A 16542-nucleotide genomic window follows, 5' to 3' on the forward strand; every position below is an offset into this window, starting at 1 on the left:
ACGGCCCCTAGAAATACCAACCACGACTCGGTGACGCTGGACCACGGGAATGACCGCCCAGGCTCGTGGGGTAGCTGGTGGGACGTGCTCACCATTGGGCTGTCAGGCTGTGGGATGAAGGAGGGCGTCCCCTGCCAGGACGAGCAGAGCGTGGGCTCTCGGCTACGGCAGGGGAGGGGGCACCACAGGTCGTGTCCCCATCCGGACAGGAGGAGGACAGACGGGTGAGCAGGTGCATTTCAAACCTCCGCTGTGTTGCATCTGCTAACACGGCCTTGGCTGCAGAGGCAGCTGTGGAGTCCGGCGCCAGCCACGGTGACGTCTTCGCTCCTGAGGGGGGTACCCGCAAGGTGCGTGGCGAAGCAGCAACACCCCAGGGGTGACTCAGCCCACCTACCGGGACCCACCCTGCTGAGCGCGTGTTCTGGGGCTGGACCCACGAACAGGCTCACTCCCCACGCTTCCGTCCACAGTGAACATGGACGTTTGGCTCTAGGGTAGAGTAATTTGGGATAGCTTTTTTTTTCTAAAGTACTTGGGCGGTAAAGCACGAGGCAGTAGCCTTCAGTCTGCAAACTGGTAGCTCAACACCCGCTCTGAGCCCGGAAGGTGCCGGAGCCCAGGGTGGGCACGGAGACCTTCCGCGACGGTGCCCAACGGCAGTCATGACTTGCAGGCGGCCGCAACCTGGGCCAGGAGCAGTGGGGGGTCGGTCGACACCCTCACGCCCGCACAACACACAAAAGCTCTCAGCATCTACTGACGTCTGTAAATAGTCCCACCGTGGTCGGCACCAAACCACCAACACGGCTTCTGCTGAGTCACACATTTCTGAAATGCTCCCGGTTGGCTGGTCTGAGCTGGTTGGGGACCGGGCACTCCGGGTCTTCCTCACTCCCACTGAATTTTTAGAGCCATCACTCGGCACATTTGCAGGGAAGGGCATCCCTGGCCTGGTTTCTCCCCCGCCCAGCTGTCTGTTCAGGTGTGGGCTGGGATCAGTAGCATGCGGGCGTGTGCGTGCCCGGGCCCTGCTCTCGGGCCGGGATGCTCTGCTTTGCGAGGGACCCCCTGGCACCCTCTGACCAGACCCTCTGGAGACCCCGCAGTCCGTGGTGTCAGGAGCTGGGCCCCGGGTGCTGGGGAAGCGGCAGGGAGGACGCACGTCCAGAGAGCGGCGTTAGGGAGCCTCTGTGCTGGGCCACAGCTCTTTTTAGGTCTCAGTACAAGAGCCCACAAAGCTGCCCTGTGCCCCTACATACAATGATCCCCTTGAGCACAGCAGTGATATTTAGAAGGAAGGAAACTGGAGTCAAGTATTGCCTCAGTCAGTCATTCTTTTGCTGAAGGCCCTTCAGGGACCTCTTCCAGACCCCCTGATGGGCTCCTCTGTTAAGGCAGCTGCCCCTCCCCCATCCCCCCACCCCCATGCAGCACTCCGCACGCAGAGCACTTCGCCTAATGGTCTCTGAGACCCACGACAAGCATGTACTATTTTCTGTTTAGAGGGAGGGGTAGCCTGGGGACCACATGGCCACTGGAGGGAAAGCCAGGTGGACGTCAAGCTGGGTGGTGACCCTGGGGGGCAGAGATGAGGTTGGCCAAGAAAGAGGAAACACACTTTGTTCTTGTGTGTTCTGGAGGAAAAGTATAGCCAGCGCCAGTTCTCAACAACCTGGACTCCAGACCCTACTCAGTCCATTTTCCCCTGGGATTTCTTGGTCCAAAATAACACGTATTTGTCCAAACTGCCTACCTGCACCCCAGCATTATGACCTCCTGTCTCCCCACTCAACTCCATTTCAGAACCTCTGCCAATAGCCCTCACCCGGGGTAAGAACAGAGAAAAAAGCAAGGGTGACAGATTCTCTCCTGCTGCAGGAATCCCTGAGGGCAGCTAAGGACGGCAACAGGAGCCCCAGCACGGGGAAGGGCCTCGAGGCCTGTGAAGAGGGGACAGAAATGAATATGATTGTCTGTGTTTTGCCGATGAGAAAACTGTAAGAATCTATAAGAAATGTAAATTTATATCATTCCCCAAGGCAGGTAAATGGTCCCAATAACCAAATGCAAGAGACTGGACCTCAAAGCCACTTCTCCTTTGCACTCCTTTGCCCCTGGAGGACCTTCCCCTCATTGCAAACTGGACATTTTAAGCATAATCGGGCTGCTCCTATATTATGGTAAGTGACACAAAATGCTACCAGCATGCTGCTGCTAAGAAAAGGACTGATTTATTCTGACCGTGGTTAGTTTTGAAAAAGTACAGATTAACAAGCAAAAAATAGCATCACCAGATGGTCGCGGGGATTCTCACGGCCCATTGAAGACATGTCACCAGAGCAGGCGGCTAGCTCTGTGCCAAGAACCCTTAGAAGGACCAGCTTGGGGTTGAAAATGCAAGAGACTGGACCTCAAAGCCACTTCTCCTTTGCACTCCTTTGCCCCTGGAGGACCTTCCCCTCATTGCAAACTGGACATTTTAAGCATAATCGGGCTGCTCCTATATTATGGTAAGTGACACAAAATGCTACCAGCATGCTGCCGCTAAGAAAAGGACTGATTTATTCTGACCGTGGTTAGTTTTGAAAAAGTACAGATTCACAAGCAAACAAAAAATAGCATCACCAGATGGTCGCGGGGATTCTCACGGCCCATTGAAGACATGTCACCAGAGCAGGCGGCTAGCTCTGTGCCAAGAACCCTTAGAAGGACCAGCTTGGGGTTGATGCTTGGCTTTTATCGCCACCCAGGGGCCCTGGGACGGTTACTCAGCATTTCTAGACCTGGCTTTCTGGATCCATGAAGTGTGAACATCACAGAGCTGTTAGGAGGATGACAGGACAGAAGAGCATCGAGCCTATGGCACAGGGGCTGGGGAACGAGGGCCGGGGTTTGTATTTTTGGATGATTGTTCTGGGGAGGCTTCGCTGCTGGATGAACAGTCAGTGTTCTGGGGCTCGTGGGTATCTGGGATTTCATAAAACGCTCTCTATGCCTCTGATTATTGCGTGGAGGGTACTCACTCATCTAATCGGTCCTAGAGCCTCGGCAAAGACTGACCCTAGCAGTAAACAAGGAGTTGAGTTGAGTTGAGTTAAGAGCTAAAGCGCAGTCTTGTAGTTTTGTCAATTCTCAGTTGCTTTGGATGCAAAGGTCAAGGTCAGTCTTGAGATCTCAGCCAAGGTGACCCAGCAGGACGTTCCTGGAGACATGGAGGGGTGTGTCCTGCGGGGAGAAATCTATCAAACTCTTGGTCTAATTCCTCCCAAAATATCCTCTCAGACCCGTTGAATGGCCTGTACCCTCCTTCCATCCTGACCAGTGTGTTGAGAATGAAGACACCCAGGACGACAGTTCAGGAATGTTCCCTGTCTGCATGTTCTGGGCACTTCCATGAGGCAAAGAGCGTTCCTTTGTGAGCACCAGCGGGTCCAAGGATCCACGTTCTTCAGGTCATGGCACAGAGCTGGCTTGTCACAAATGTTCAGGGTCCGGAATCATCTCTCCAGGCCAGGATGGGGGCCCCAGTCCTATGCACACCCCACCTCGGTCCCCTGGATGTCAGGGCCCCCGATTACCCTTGATGGGAACAGCTCGGGCAGCTTTTCCTTCAAGAGGGCCCTTCTCCTGCCAAGTCTGTCCTTGCATCCCGGGACCTTCAAGCCCAAATCTGGAATAACTCTTTGCAGACACAGTGAAAGTGAATATGTCTAGAGTGATTTATGCGTCTGTTTGAACTTACATTCCTATGTTTCGCTGCTTGCTGTGGGCAAGAATTTTCTGATGGCTTATGATGAACAGAGTTTATATTAGAAGCTGCTGTTTACTTTCTGAGACATGAAGTGGTAATTTCATTAAGGGCTTTTATTAGATCTTGGTAACTTGCAAATTTTCTCCAGTTTCATTTGCATACAGAACCTTATAAATATAAAGGGAATTCTGTATTTGTCATTTAAAAAAAGATCCAAAATTGCAGAATTGAGATGGATAACATTGTTTTTATATATGTACAGATTGTCGCAAAGGTGTTCGTTAAAGTTTCCATGGGAAGAGTCCGTGCTCCTTAGTCGTGATATAAGTGGTTTCGATGATCTCACAAGCTTATCCATTATCTTCAAACAGGTGAGTGGGGGAGATGTGAGATTACCGTGGAATGCGAGAGTCCCTCAGAGGGTCATGGACTTGCAAGATTGTGTTTAGAGCATTCTCATTTGTCTTTACTCAGATGAAATAAAACCTCCTCCACCTTGAATTCCTGGAAGTAGGATGCAGATTTTAACCCTTTCTTACCCTCCAAGGCAGCCATTTTAGAAACAAAAATATATTTGTCCTCTGGGGTAGAAGTGAGATTTCCCCGCTGGCCTGTGTGTCTGAGCACACGTGCCTACAGGAAGCTGTTGCTTCAACATCTTTCTGGATGGGATCCCATCTTGATCCCAAGAAGATGACTTAACTAGAAGTAAGGCAGACAGGTGCAAGAAGACATTTAAACGTCATCCTTTGTTGCAGGAAATTTGTTTCTAAGCTCACCTTCAAGTCATTGCAAAATATGATGGGAGGAGATCAAAAGGAACCGAGGCACAGAACCATGAGACTGGTTTAAAAGGCCCTGCCTGTTTCCAGGACAAGGTTCCTTTCATGATGAAACTTGCTGGATAACAAAGTATATGTATGGCTTCTCTGTCGGGAATGAATTTGGGAGAGGGTACTTTTCAGTAGTAAAATGACTACAGCGGCATCATAATTTTAACAAAATTAAGGAAGTGATTAAAATAAACACATTTTATGCTATGAGCTTTTCTGGAAATTTCCTTTTGGTTTGTCACATTGTGACTCAGTAACTAAATGCTGGAAGGGTCTCGGGGCACTGTGAGGAAAAAGTGGGAATTGGAGACTATTTGCTGTTAGGTATGGAGTACAAGGATACAATAGTGATTCAGCCAGAAAAAACTCACTAGCAAATTTATATCTCCAGTGAAGCTGAGTTCATTTCACACCACAGAGCCTTCTTCACAAGCTTACGTAAAGATTAAATTGTTAATAAATACAACTAAACATTAAGAATGTAATATTAAAATTTTAATAAAGACTGAATCGTTCGTAAAACTCAGAAGAATATCTGACACAGTTTAAGTGTATCAGTCAATGTTAGTTATTATGCTTGTAGCTTAAAATATCGATTTATAAAAATTGGAGTATACGTAGAAAATATTTGCAAATGATATGACAAATAAGGGGTTAATATCCAAAATGGATAAACAGCACATACAACTCAACATCAAAAAAGAAAAATTAAAAATGGACAGAAGACCTGAATAGACATTTTTCCAAAGAAGACATACAAATGGCCAGGAGGCACGTGAAAAGATGCTCCACATGACTAGTCATCAGGGAGATGCAGATCAAAACCACACCGAGACGTCACCTCACACCTGCGAGAATGACTATTATCAAAAAGACAATAAATAACAAATGTCAGCTTGGATGTGGAGAAAAGGGAACCCTTGAGCACTGTTGGTGGGAATGTGAATTGGTGCAGGCACTGTGGAGAACAGTACGGAGGTCTCTCAAAAAACTAAAAATAGAACTACCATATGATCCAGGAATTCCACTCTTGGATACATACCTGAAAGAAACAAAAACACTAATTCAAAAAGATACATGCATCCCAATGTTCATAGCAGCACTATTCACAATAGCCAAGACATGGAAGCAACCTAAGTGTCCATCAACAGATGAGTGGATAAAGCTGTGGTATGTGTGTGTACATATATATATATAATGCAATATTACTCAGCCATAAAAAAGAGTGAAATAATGCCATTTGCAACAACATGGATGGACGTGGAGGGTATGATGCTAAGTGAAATAAGTCAGAGAGAAAGACAAATACTGTGTGATATCACTTACATGTGGAATCTAAAAAGTACAACAAACTAGTGAATATAACAAAAAAGAAACAGTCTCTTGCATATAGAGAACAAACTAGTGGTCACCAGTGGGGAGAGGCCAGGGAGCAGGGTCAATAGAAGGGCTGGGGATTAAGAGATACAAACTATTATGTGTAAAATAAGCTACAAAGAAATATTGTACAACACAGGGAATACAGCCAATATTTTATGGTAACTATAAATGGAGCATAACCTTGAAAAACTGTGAGTCACTATATTGTACACCTGTAACGTATATAATATTGTATGTCAACTATACTTCAACATAAAAAAATAAGAAAATCTGAACGGGAAAAAAATTAAAGTACACATTCAATATTTTTTCAATTTTTTATTGACAATGTCTAGAATATTAACATAATCTAGTTATAAATTTAGAAAGAACACTTCCTTAACTATACCCATCATTTAAAAATTCATCATAATATCAGTTCATTAAATCATCCCCTACTTTCACTTGCTACGACCTTTTTTTTTAATCTATCACATGTCTCTCTGGAATTATGTTTATGATTTGATATTTCTGCTATGGGAAAGAAGCCATGCTGGTCAATCGAGGGCCATGAGAGGAGCTCTAAAAACTGGTGTTTATGATAAACACAGGTCAGGGAGGCTGACTGTTACATTACTTTCAGACCAGAACCTCGGCAACACTTTCGCAATTAGGAAATGAAATTACTGTGTGTTTTGTTCTTTGCATTTTCTTTTTTTGACATTTATTAGGACGGGTTTGACATCATTATCTTGAAAGTCTAGGCTTATCATTTCGTGTCATAAATAAATACAACTGCTATTTCAAGAAAACACAGCACAATCGGTTCAAAATCAGAAAGCAAATCGTGGCTCCACGGAGAAAAGCTGAAATGTTGTGACGATGTAAAGTGTGGAGAAAAAGGTTGGCACTGACAAGAGCAACGAGTCACTGTAATGACTAAGCTCCAGGCTGAAATCTTAGGGGGAACATGTAGGTGGCAGAATAAGGGAAGGAGGTGCTGTTGTTTCAGTGTCTGTGCCCCTCTCCACGACCTGTGTGCTGAAGCCCTAACCCCAAGGTGACGGTTAATGCGGGAGGTGATGAGGTCAAGAGGGTAAAGCCCCCCGAGAATGAGATCAGTGCCCTTTCAAGGGGACCCCACACAGCCCCTGGCCCCTTCCAGCACCCGACGACATGGCGGGAAGATGTGGGTCTGTGAACCAGGAGGTGGGCTCCCACTTCCTCACCAGACCCTGAATCTCCCGTCCAGCCTGCAGGACTGTGAGAAACCAGTGTCTGCTGCGGACAAGTCCCCCAGTGTGTGGCATCCTGCTCTGGCTGTGAATGGACTGAGACAGGAGGTGAACGTGGAGGGGCTGGTGGGCCCGCGGCGAGCGCTACTGGGACCAGGTGTTTTCCTGGAAAACAGAGGTTGAGGAAGGGGTCGCGCAGCACTGCGGAGAGATGCAGAAGTGGGCGGCATCGGCGCTGCTCTGCTGAGCACTGGGTCTGTGTGTGCGCGCGTGTGTGCGCGTGTGTGCGTGTGTGTGCGTGTGTGTGTGATACCCGACAGCTTTCCCATCATTGAATGCAGATCCCAGGGCTTCCGAAAGGACAGTAGAAGGTCCTCACCCCGTGTGACGCTGTGTGTGCTCGGGACACAGCCACCGTGGCTCCTCAAGGAGCTGCCAGGATGGCTGAACACCGCCCGGGTGCTCCGGCGGGGCTGAGAAGATGCGATGGATGAACTGGAAACCGACACTGATGACCTGAGGGGAAGAGGCCTCCAGGTGGGGATGGGAGCCCTGCTCTCTGACCAGCACTCAGACCTCTGCCATCTGTCAGCGGGCAGGTTGACTCACTGGGAGGATAAGCCATCGTCCCACCTTCACCCTCCGACCTCTGCCCACCACCATCTGGCCCGACCTCCAGGAGGGCTTTCCCCCTGTGGTGCCTTCTGGGGTCCCCCTGAGTCCCGGTTTCGCTGTCCCCCCTAAGTGAAGTTGCCCACAACCTGCCATCTTCTCCAGCCGGGGCTCAGCTGGCCATAGACTTTGCATTTGGGCTGACAATTGTGTCCTGATTGTTCGTGTGTTGAAGGCCCAGGTCCCAGCACAGGTGGAGGGTTTATGGTGCCCCCCACCCCCCCAAAGCTGAGAGACAAACAGCCGAGCACCCATATGCAAAGGACACACAGCGCCACTCCCCTGTCCAGTCAGGTTCAAATCAGTTGTCTCACTCCCCTCGTCCTTCCTTCCCCTGGCCTCTCCCTCCCGCCACCTTCCTGGATGTGAGAAGACTCCCAGATCACAGATGGGAAGGCAGGACGGCCAGCAAGGGGGGCGCTTTGGGGAGCCCTGGGAAGGGTCCAGGCATTAAGGAGCTTGGTTTTGAGCTCAGGGAGAGAAAGCAAAGCTGACAGACGATGATTCTCACGGGGAAGTTTGAATCTTGCAAGAAAGTGAGGTTTTAGGAAATCTTCCTGGGGCTTCGGCGGGGACAGAGGTGGGAGGGGAGCTGAGGGAGGGGCGCGTGGGGCATCGAGGCCAGAGCCCCAGCACACAGGTGGGAGCCCCTCCTCCCATAGCCAGACCGCGTCCCTGCCTGGACCATCCACGCCCTGTTCAATCAGGCGATACGTGTCTGCATTCACCCTTCTTGCTCTGGGACAGGAGTCCTTTCAGGGTTACTGCTTTAATAACAGCCCCTGAGCTGGGTGTCTGAGGTTTTGCGCACAGAAATCCGTCTGGCTGAAATGTTTGGAGACCAGATTTTGATCCAAGTTCCATTTCCTCACAAGAATGGGTAAACTAAGCTTTAATAATCAAAGGTGACCTTTCCAAGGAAGCTGTGGCGTTTGGAAAGTGTCCACCAAGTATCTGAGAACAATGTCGAGGCATCTTCTCTGCTGTAGCTGGTGGGGCTGGCATCCCTCACCCCCCGGGGATCTGGGCGAGCCTCGGAGGGGACATGTTGGGTGGGAGACTCTGGCTGGGCTTGGGAATGCTGCCTGCTGGGTTTTCCTGCTTCTCGGAATATTTATGAAACCATGATTTTCGTTAATCTCACAGCAGGGCCTGCCACCCTGATGGACCACAGGGCAGCCTGGGGATGGGCTTCTTTCTAGAGAGGGCAGTGCCAGCAGCAGTCATGTCACCCTGGGGTCCTGGGCTGCGCTCGGATGACCCACCGGCTGGTGGGGTCTCCAAACCCTTCATTTGGTCCCCGGGTTAGTTTTTGTCTTAATTTGCATGGTTTTGACTGAAGTCATCTGGCAATATTGAAGCCCAGAGCAAAACCAGCGATTTCATCTGACATTATTGCGTGTAGGTTCATGAGGTTTTGTGGTTTCTTCATCAAGCATGTAGTTAAATGTTACAAAATGAAACCATAAAAACCTTGTCTAGGAAAAATTCATGTCTCTCCAGAGGCGCCAAATGTGCTTTAAAACTAAACGGTTGGGGAGGCTGGAAAAGGTTAGTCTCCAATTTAGTAACCTTGCTTAGATGAGACATTAAATCTAGCAATTAAATTGTTTTTAATAATTTAAAATTTTGAAATAAAAATAAACTTGGAAAAGAGGCTGGTACAGAAAAACAGTGTCCTTCTGAATAGTTCAGACCCTCCAAAGGTCAGATGTTGAATTACAGCTTTGACCAAGATCCATGGGATCATTTGACATTAAAAAAATAAATCACCCCTTTCCTCAAAGACTGTGAAGCTCGGACACCGGTGTCTGCACCTCCTGCCTGCCTTGTGCCTCTACCACGGGCCGTCCCTCTGTCTGCAACACGGATTCTTTCGTTTTTAAACATTTTACTTTTGCAGTGAAAACTTTAGACTCCTTATTGATAATAAAAATATCAAGTGCCTTTAAGTTCTAAGAACTTCTTCTCTCCCTGCCCCTCTTCTGTAAGTTAATATGCAGTGGGAAGAAATGTTTCTGCTCGACGGGAAACCAAAATGAGGGCATCAGCGTTCTGCTGATTTGCTGCCTGCACTTGCCATGCCTGCCCTGTGTGTGTGTGGGGCGGGGCGGGCGCGGGGGCGGGGTAGAGCTCGTCTCCCCTCCCCTCTGGACCTTCAATGCTCGTAATAAAGGACAATCAACCAAGGCATACAAAATACATCAGTGCTGGTAAGAACCACGGGGAGCAGTCAGGGAAGTGGGGGGCAGGGTGCTATTTTATACAAGCCCAGGGCGGCACCCCCGCCCCAGGCAGCGACATCCAACTTCCTGCAGCTCCTGGGGGAGACATGCGCCAGGCACAGGGACCGCTCATGCAAAGGCCCTGGGGCCGGGCAAGCCTGGCTCCCTTGGGAAGCAGCAAGCAGCCCCGCGTGGCTGACAAGCAGTGAGGGAGGGGACGGAGCCCTGAGGTGGTGCCTCGGGGGGACCTCGAGGTCTCTGTCAGCGAGGGGTGGTGAGCAGTGCTTAAGCAGAGGGACGGGTTTGCAGGCAGGGCCTTGTCTGCAGGAGGACTGGCTGAGGCAGAAGCAGGGGTGAGAAAGGAGGCGCTGACCCAGAAAGGGACCCGGGCCTCGGGGCCTCTAGTGAAGATGAAGCTCTGGAAGGTTCTGGCTTTAGCAACCGGACAGTGGTGGTCTTCTGGGGGGAGGAAATGGTCCCCCCCCAGGACATCGGTCAGAGGTCCACACCCTTCCCACCTGCTCGGTCCCCTAGACGCCTCAGGCCTGCGGTCCCCGTCCGCCTCTCCGTGAGGGAGCACCACGTGGCGATGCAGTGTGCGGGGGGAGAGTGGTGGGCGAGATCCAGTGCTTTCATCTTCTCGCGGAAATGAGATCTTGAAGACAACAGATTTTGGATAAATATTTCTGAAATTTCAGGATAGATAAATATCTACATTCCAAAGGCCCTTCCAGTGTTTGCAAACAGCAAGGCTTCGTGGAGCTGCGTGATGTTGTTAGAAGTATCCTGAGGAATCTGAGCGACGAAGGGACGGGGACTTTAATGTGCATTATCTCCCGGCAGCTTCTTCCCCACGTGGGCAGCTGTGCTCCTGGCGGCCTCAGCGGGGCTGGGGGCAGGAGGCGGGGCAGCACACCTGGGGCCAGTGAGTCGCAGAGACAAGGTGACCTGATCGTGGTCGAGGTGGAGTGGGATTCTGATCTGGCCTAGTGGACGCCTGGACTCCTGCTGTATGCATCTGTCTTTCCAGGTAAGAGTTTGAGAGCAAAACGCCATGTTCCTGCGGGACACACACGCAGACAGACACGGTTGTGACCTCGGGAGGAAACCCACCCCCAGAGCCAGCTGTCACAGACGGCCTCAGGACCCTCGGGGGACTTGACATCCAGAAGGCTTTCCAGTCAGCGCCTGGTAGGGAGGACAGACCTCCTTCCTCATATGTTCAGTTGTTGCCAAGCTCAGCTCGTAGCATCCACTGGGGGCATTCAGGGAGGCGAGGAACACAGACCCCTGCTCGTTGTAGAAGCTGTCACGTCAGTAGAGGGAGGTTCACGTACAGGTGGGGATGGTACAACGTCCCCAGGGAGGGGAGAGATTCGGGTGAAAGAGACCGCAGGGCCAAGGAACCCTTAGTGAATAGCTTGCCCTCTGAAGCAGGAAGAGGAAAGCTCTCAGCTCACCCACCAAGCTGCTGGAGGAAAGCAGTCTCCCATCCCAGGAGCAGCAAAGAGCCCGAGTCCACAGAGTCGTGGTTTCCTACCGGTTTCTAGTCTCCCTCTGAAATTTGCACTTCTTATTCTCATTTCATCGCAAAATATACCTTTTTATTTCAAAGGCTATCAGAAGCTTTACATTTTCTCTCTGCACAGTTTCTCTAGAGGGAAATGTTTATTTCTTCCCTCTAGGTTTACTCCAGATGACTAAAGCTTCAGCCTGTCCTCACCTGGTCACCCATGAGGTCACCTGCCAGGTATGTCCCCTCTGCCGCTGAGCCCTCTCGCCGTGTCTCGTAGGTCAGAGCCGTGCCCATGGCTGACCCTTCATAGCCACTTAGCCAACTAAAAACTGGCATAAATATTTGTGGTTGGCAAAATGATAAATTCTTGCCGTTGAATATCTAAGAAACAAACTACAAAATTATCAAATCCCCAAATAAAAAAACAACCTTAAAAACCATCAGTCCCAGTGTTTTTCAAACATCCTAGCCATGCTATCCCTTCTCCAAACTCAATTTAGTGAGAAAGCCCGGAGTGAAGACACATATCACCCTTGGGCTGCACTACCGGAAGAGGGGAGTGGGTCTGGATGCCCCCCAACCCGAACACCCCAGCTCCGCCGTGGCCCCAGGGAGGCCCCAGGATTTGGAAAAGCAAGGTTTGCAACTACCGGTCAGTTTAACGTTCAAGCCGGTGTCAGAACGTCTCTGTAACTGCAGCCTTGCCAAGTGACTGCGTGTCTACACAAAATCACCACCACAAGGAGGGGTTTGCTTCCTTGGATACGTCCTTGTGCTCACAAAACACAGTCGGGCAGGAAAGAAAGAGGAGGCTTCCACCTCCAACTGTGGGCAGCGTTCTGCAAGATGGCCGGACGTGGAGCGGTTCAGCTCTAGGTTACAGAGTGGGACAGCCCGGGACTTAGTAGCCACGGAACCTCAGCGCGTTACTTAAGCTTCAGTGTTTGTACAGAACTTTGCAGGGCTTAGTTAATAAGTGGTGGCCCTTGTTGGGCAGCCAGTCGATGTGTGCTACGATGATGGTGCTGGTGATGCTGGCGGTGAGGATGAGGAGGCCGCAAACGCGGGACCGCTCGGAGGGGCCCCAGGACGGCGTCCCCGACGCCAGCTGCCGAAGACCCGCAGAGAGCTGTGCCCAAGAGCAGAGCCTGGAGAAGCCAAGCGCTAGCTGGCTGTGGTTTCAGACTTTGTAACTCCCTCGTATGAGATCATGATTTTAAATCAAACGTTGAAAATGAAGGCACATAAAAGTCTATTTTTAAAACTGAGGACCCTAGTCTTCACTTTGAGGTTTTGATTTTTTAGCTCTATTGGTGTAGAGGTGATTGAGAATGCTTCTAAATAATAATGGGCCAAGCCAAAAAAAAAAAAAAAAATGTGAACGGAGAATACATTTTGGTAGAAAAAGACCAAAGACAGGTTTCTCTTGAAGAAAAAGCCCCTGGCCCCTGGCCCTAGACACACAGCTCTCAGTCCTCAAATCTCAGAAAACCACCTTTCTCTTACTGAAGCCTTAGAACAAGTCCAAAATTCGAAATAACTGAGATTTATTGGTTCACATTCAAAAAATAGTTCAATTGTCTATTTGTATCTATAATCCTTTTCTATAGCGGTAAGTGACCAGCATGAAAGGGATCAGAGTTTGAATTTTTCTTCTTTATGGAGTGATGCGGTGAGGGTTTCGCCATCGTGTAGATGTCGATCCACTGACATAAGCTTCCCTTTTCAACCCCTCCAGCTCCCCCAGACTCAGCCGGCTCTGGTCTCAGCGTCCTGGGTTTACGAGGCCCACAGGTGCTGCAAGGAATGACCTGGTGCTCTACTGACAGGTGTGTTATGACCATCGGACCCTTTGGACAGATTGAACAATGTCTCTAAGAAACCCCCAAACTGTTCACTGTTCATTTTTACAGGAGAAGACATCTCACACTTGCAGAGGTAAAGGGGTGACGAGCTCATAAAAGCAGGAATAGCAAAATTTTCCTGTTACAAAGGGTTTTAATAGGAGGGAAAGGTTCAGAGGTGAGAGCCCTTCAAAGGGAAAATGACCAAACCCCACAGACGTCAAGGCTGGAGAAGTAAATGGGGTCCCTTGCGGATTGATGCTCCCCCCGGATGCTCCGAGACGGACGTCAGGCTCTGAGGTCACGGGGAAGTTCTGGCTTCGCGTGAAGCAGGTGTGTTATCCTGGAGTCGGACAGGGTCACAGGGAGAGGAGAGCCAGTGTGGACAGAGGGAGCGTGCGCCCCCTTGGTCTGTCCACACCTGCTTCTCACGCACCTCACACGACCCCAGGCTGCTCATCTGGACATCTGCGCAGGGTCCACACTTCCACATTGCTCTGCCTTCTCTGTGTGCATGGGATAAACTCTCACACATCGTAGCACCCGCAGGCTGGGCTGCAATGCTGGCCTTGGGATGTGGGTTCCTGAAACGCACGGAGAAGGGGAGAGACCCTTGCCCGGCATTGTCACATCTTCCGTAGGAGGCATCGTTGTCACGCACATCCCCAAGGCTCACATCGCTCAAGCAACGTTTGAAACGTAACAGATAAGTGTTTCAAGATGGCCCCAGAGTCCTTTTTTTCCACTGATTTTTCTCAAGTTGCGTGGGTTCAGAGCCCAGCAGTCCCTGGGCAGTCACAGAACATGTGTGTCATGAAGAGCCCTCAAAAGCCAAAATTGTTCTGACTGGTTCCCCATTGTTTTGTGGCTGTCAGAAAATAACCTGTATTTATTTTGAAATAATGTTCCTGCCTTTTCGTTCTATACAAATGTAATTTCTATTTACTGTAGAAAATTAAGAAAATACAGGAGAGTATACAGAAGAAAAATCTAGATGACTTATGTTTCTGCCACCCAGAGAGAGCTCCTGTTAACATCTTGATGTATTTTCTTTCAGGCTTTACGTGCATATATTTATACACTGGAGAGAATTCTGTATATACACTTTGAGACTCTGTTTTTCACTATTACATTGTGAGCAATGTAGTCCAATCCGTGGTTACCCCATAATAAAGCGGCCCATTCCTCTGCTGAACTTGTAAGTTCCTAATTTTTTAATACGACAAGGAATGCTGTGGCAAAGTCCTGTGTGCCCCTGCCTGACTCGATGGTTATTTTCTTGAAATCCTAAAAGTGTTATGGGGTCAAAGGTCACAAATACGAGGTTCTCGCACAGAAGTTTGGACTCATGGCAACGTCTCACACAAATTGCTAAAGCGAACACTTCAGCTACTTTGCACAATTTTGTAGTTTATTGGAGGTAAAACGTTATAGAAAAAAAACTGCTTTCTTCTGTGCTATTTTTCCTTGTTTTTAATTTAAGCTCGGGCATCTCTGGGAGAGCCGTGGGCAGGACTCGGGAGGCTTGCTAAGATCGTGGCTGGAACGCAGGACCATCGGGGCATCTACTGGGCATCCCCCAGAAAGGTGTGCTGAGGTGGGAATCTCGGAGCCCGGGAACCCGGCCTTGTTCGGAAATGGGGCCTTTGCAGAGAGAATCAAGCGCGGGCGAGGTTGTCAGAGCGGCCCTAACCCCAAATGACTGGTGTCCTTGTAAACCGGGGAGATGTGGACGCAGGCCCAGGGAGAAGCCACGTGAAGACAGAGGCAGAGACTGGGGTCAGGCGTCCCCTGCGGGCACCGGGGCTGCTGGCAGCACCCAAAGCGGAGGAGGTGAGGGCGGAAACTACAGGGTCGGACACCTCGGCCTCGGGCCTCCGGTTTGTGGTCCTTGCTTACCACCCCAAACCCTAGTGCAGCAAAGCCCTGCCACTTCCTGGATCCTAGTCCCTGGAGGGAGGGGCATTTATCCTCTCTGACATTTAGCACGGCCTGCTCCTCCCGGGACCTGCTCCCAGCGTCCCTTCCTGGGACTGTGGAGGCTCTGAGGCAGCGGGTGAGCTGCGAGGCCTGGTCCTTCTCTGGGCATGAACGTCACTCAGAAGCTTCAGGGGAAAATGCATTCAGTCATGTTTCCAAAACAGTCCTCAGACCCCTTTGACACAGACAGGCGAGGCTCGACGCTGGCCCTCCAGGGTGACACGGGGGGAGAGAGGGCACCGGAGCGTCCCCAGGGTGTGTCCCCCCCAGAGCGCGTCCGGCAGGAGCGCACACACCTAGGCTCATGGGAGGGAAGCGTCCCCGGCACGTGCAGGACGCTGTGGAGACCTCCGGGCTGTCGGCTGAGAAAGGAGTGACCCAGCGAGATGGAAACGTCTTCCTGTAGTTACCAAGGGGAGCTACCTCGGCTAGAATCACACGGTTCTTTATTCCGATAAATTCCGGTTCTGCTCAGTGACAAGCATGGCGAAGACGGAGAAGGAAGGATTCATGGCTCCCAGTGAAACAGACATCAGACCCACAGACCCAGCGTCCGCCCATACTGCTGTGGATCCCGCGGGGGCGGGCCGGGCCGGGCCGGGAGGGCAGGTGTTTTTGTCCCCCTGCCATTTTGGTCCCAGTCCTCCTGTCCCACCTCAGGGACTGAGAGACTGGCCTGTCTGTACCCCAATCAAAGGTCGAGGCCTGCGGTGATTTTACTCTTTCTGCTGAGAAGGGCGATGGAGAGCCCGCCTGTCCCCGTCGCTGAGCCGCTCACGCTGACGGGTCCACCTGCCGGGGCCACCGGCTCCATGGTCCACAGTTGTCAGCCACTGCCACCCTGCTGGGGTCCTTCTGTGATCTGGGGTGGACCCCGACCCGGAGGCTCGTGCCCTGCAGCTGGACTGACACGGGATTCCAGGTGCGGACAGGTCAGCTGTCTCAGGGCCACGGGCTCACCGGGCTCACGGCTGCATGGCTGCCCCTCCGAGAGCAGGAGTTCGGCAGGTGAACTTTGTGCGGGGGGAGAAGGACGGAAGGAAAGGTCCAGAGCAGGTGCCCTCGGGCTGCAATGCCAGGTCCCTGCAGCAGGGGTAAGGCCCCCTCCCCTCCCCCTCCCCCCT

At 50.9% G+C, this 16542-nt stretch overlaps 1 long non-coding RNA gene across 1 annotated transcript; it reads left to right on the plus strand.

The window, feature by feature from the left end:
• Positions 1–10993: 10993 nt before the first annotated feature.
• Positions 10994–14345, plus strand: LOC112399651 (uncharacterized). Its single transcript, XR_003003272.1, has 3 exons — positions 10994–11108; positions 11764–11828; positions 13333–14345. It is a non-coding gene; the product is annotated as an uncharacterized LOC112399651 (long non-coding RNA).
• Positions 14346–16542: the final 2197 nt, after the last annotated feature.

Source organism: Neophocaena asiaeorientalis, unplaced genomic scaffold (genome assembly GCF_003031525.2).
Source record: "Neophocaena asiaeorientalis asiaeorientalis breed wild unplaced genomic scaffold, Neophocaena_asiaeorientalis_V1.1 scaffold649, whole genome shotgun sequence".
Lineage (NCBI taxonomy): Eukaryota > Metazoa > Chordata > Mammalia > Artiodactyla > Phocoenidae > Neophocaena > Neophocaena asiaeorientalis.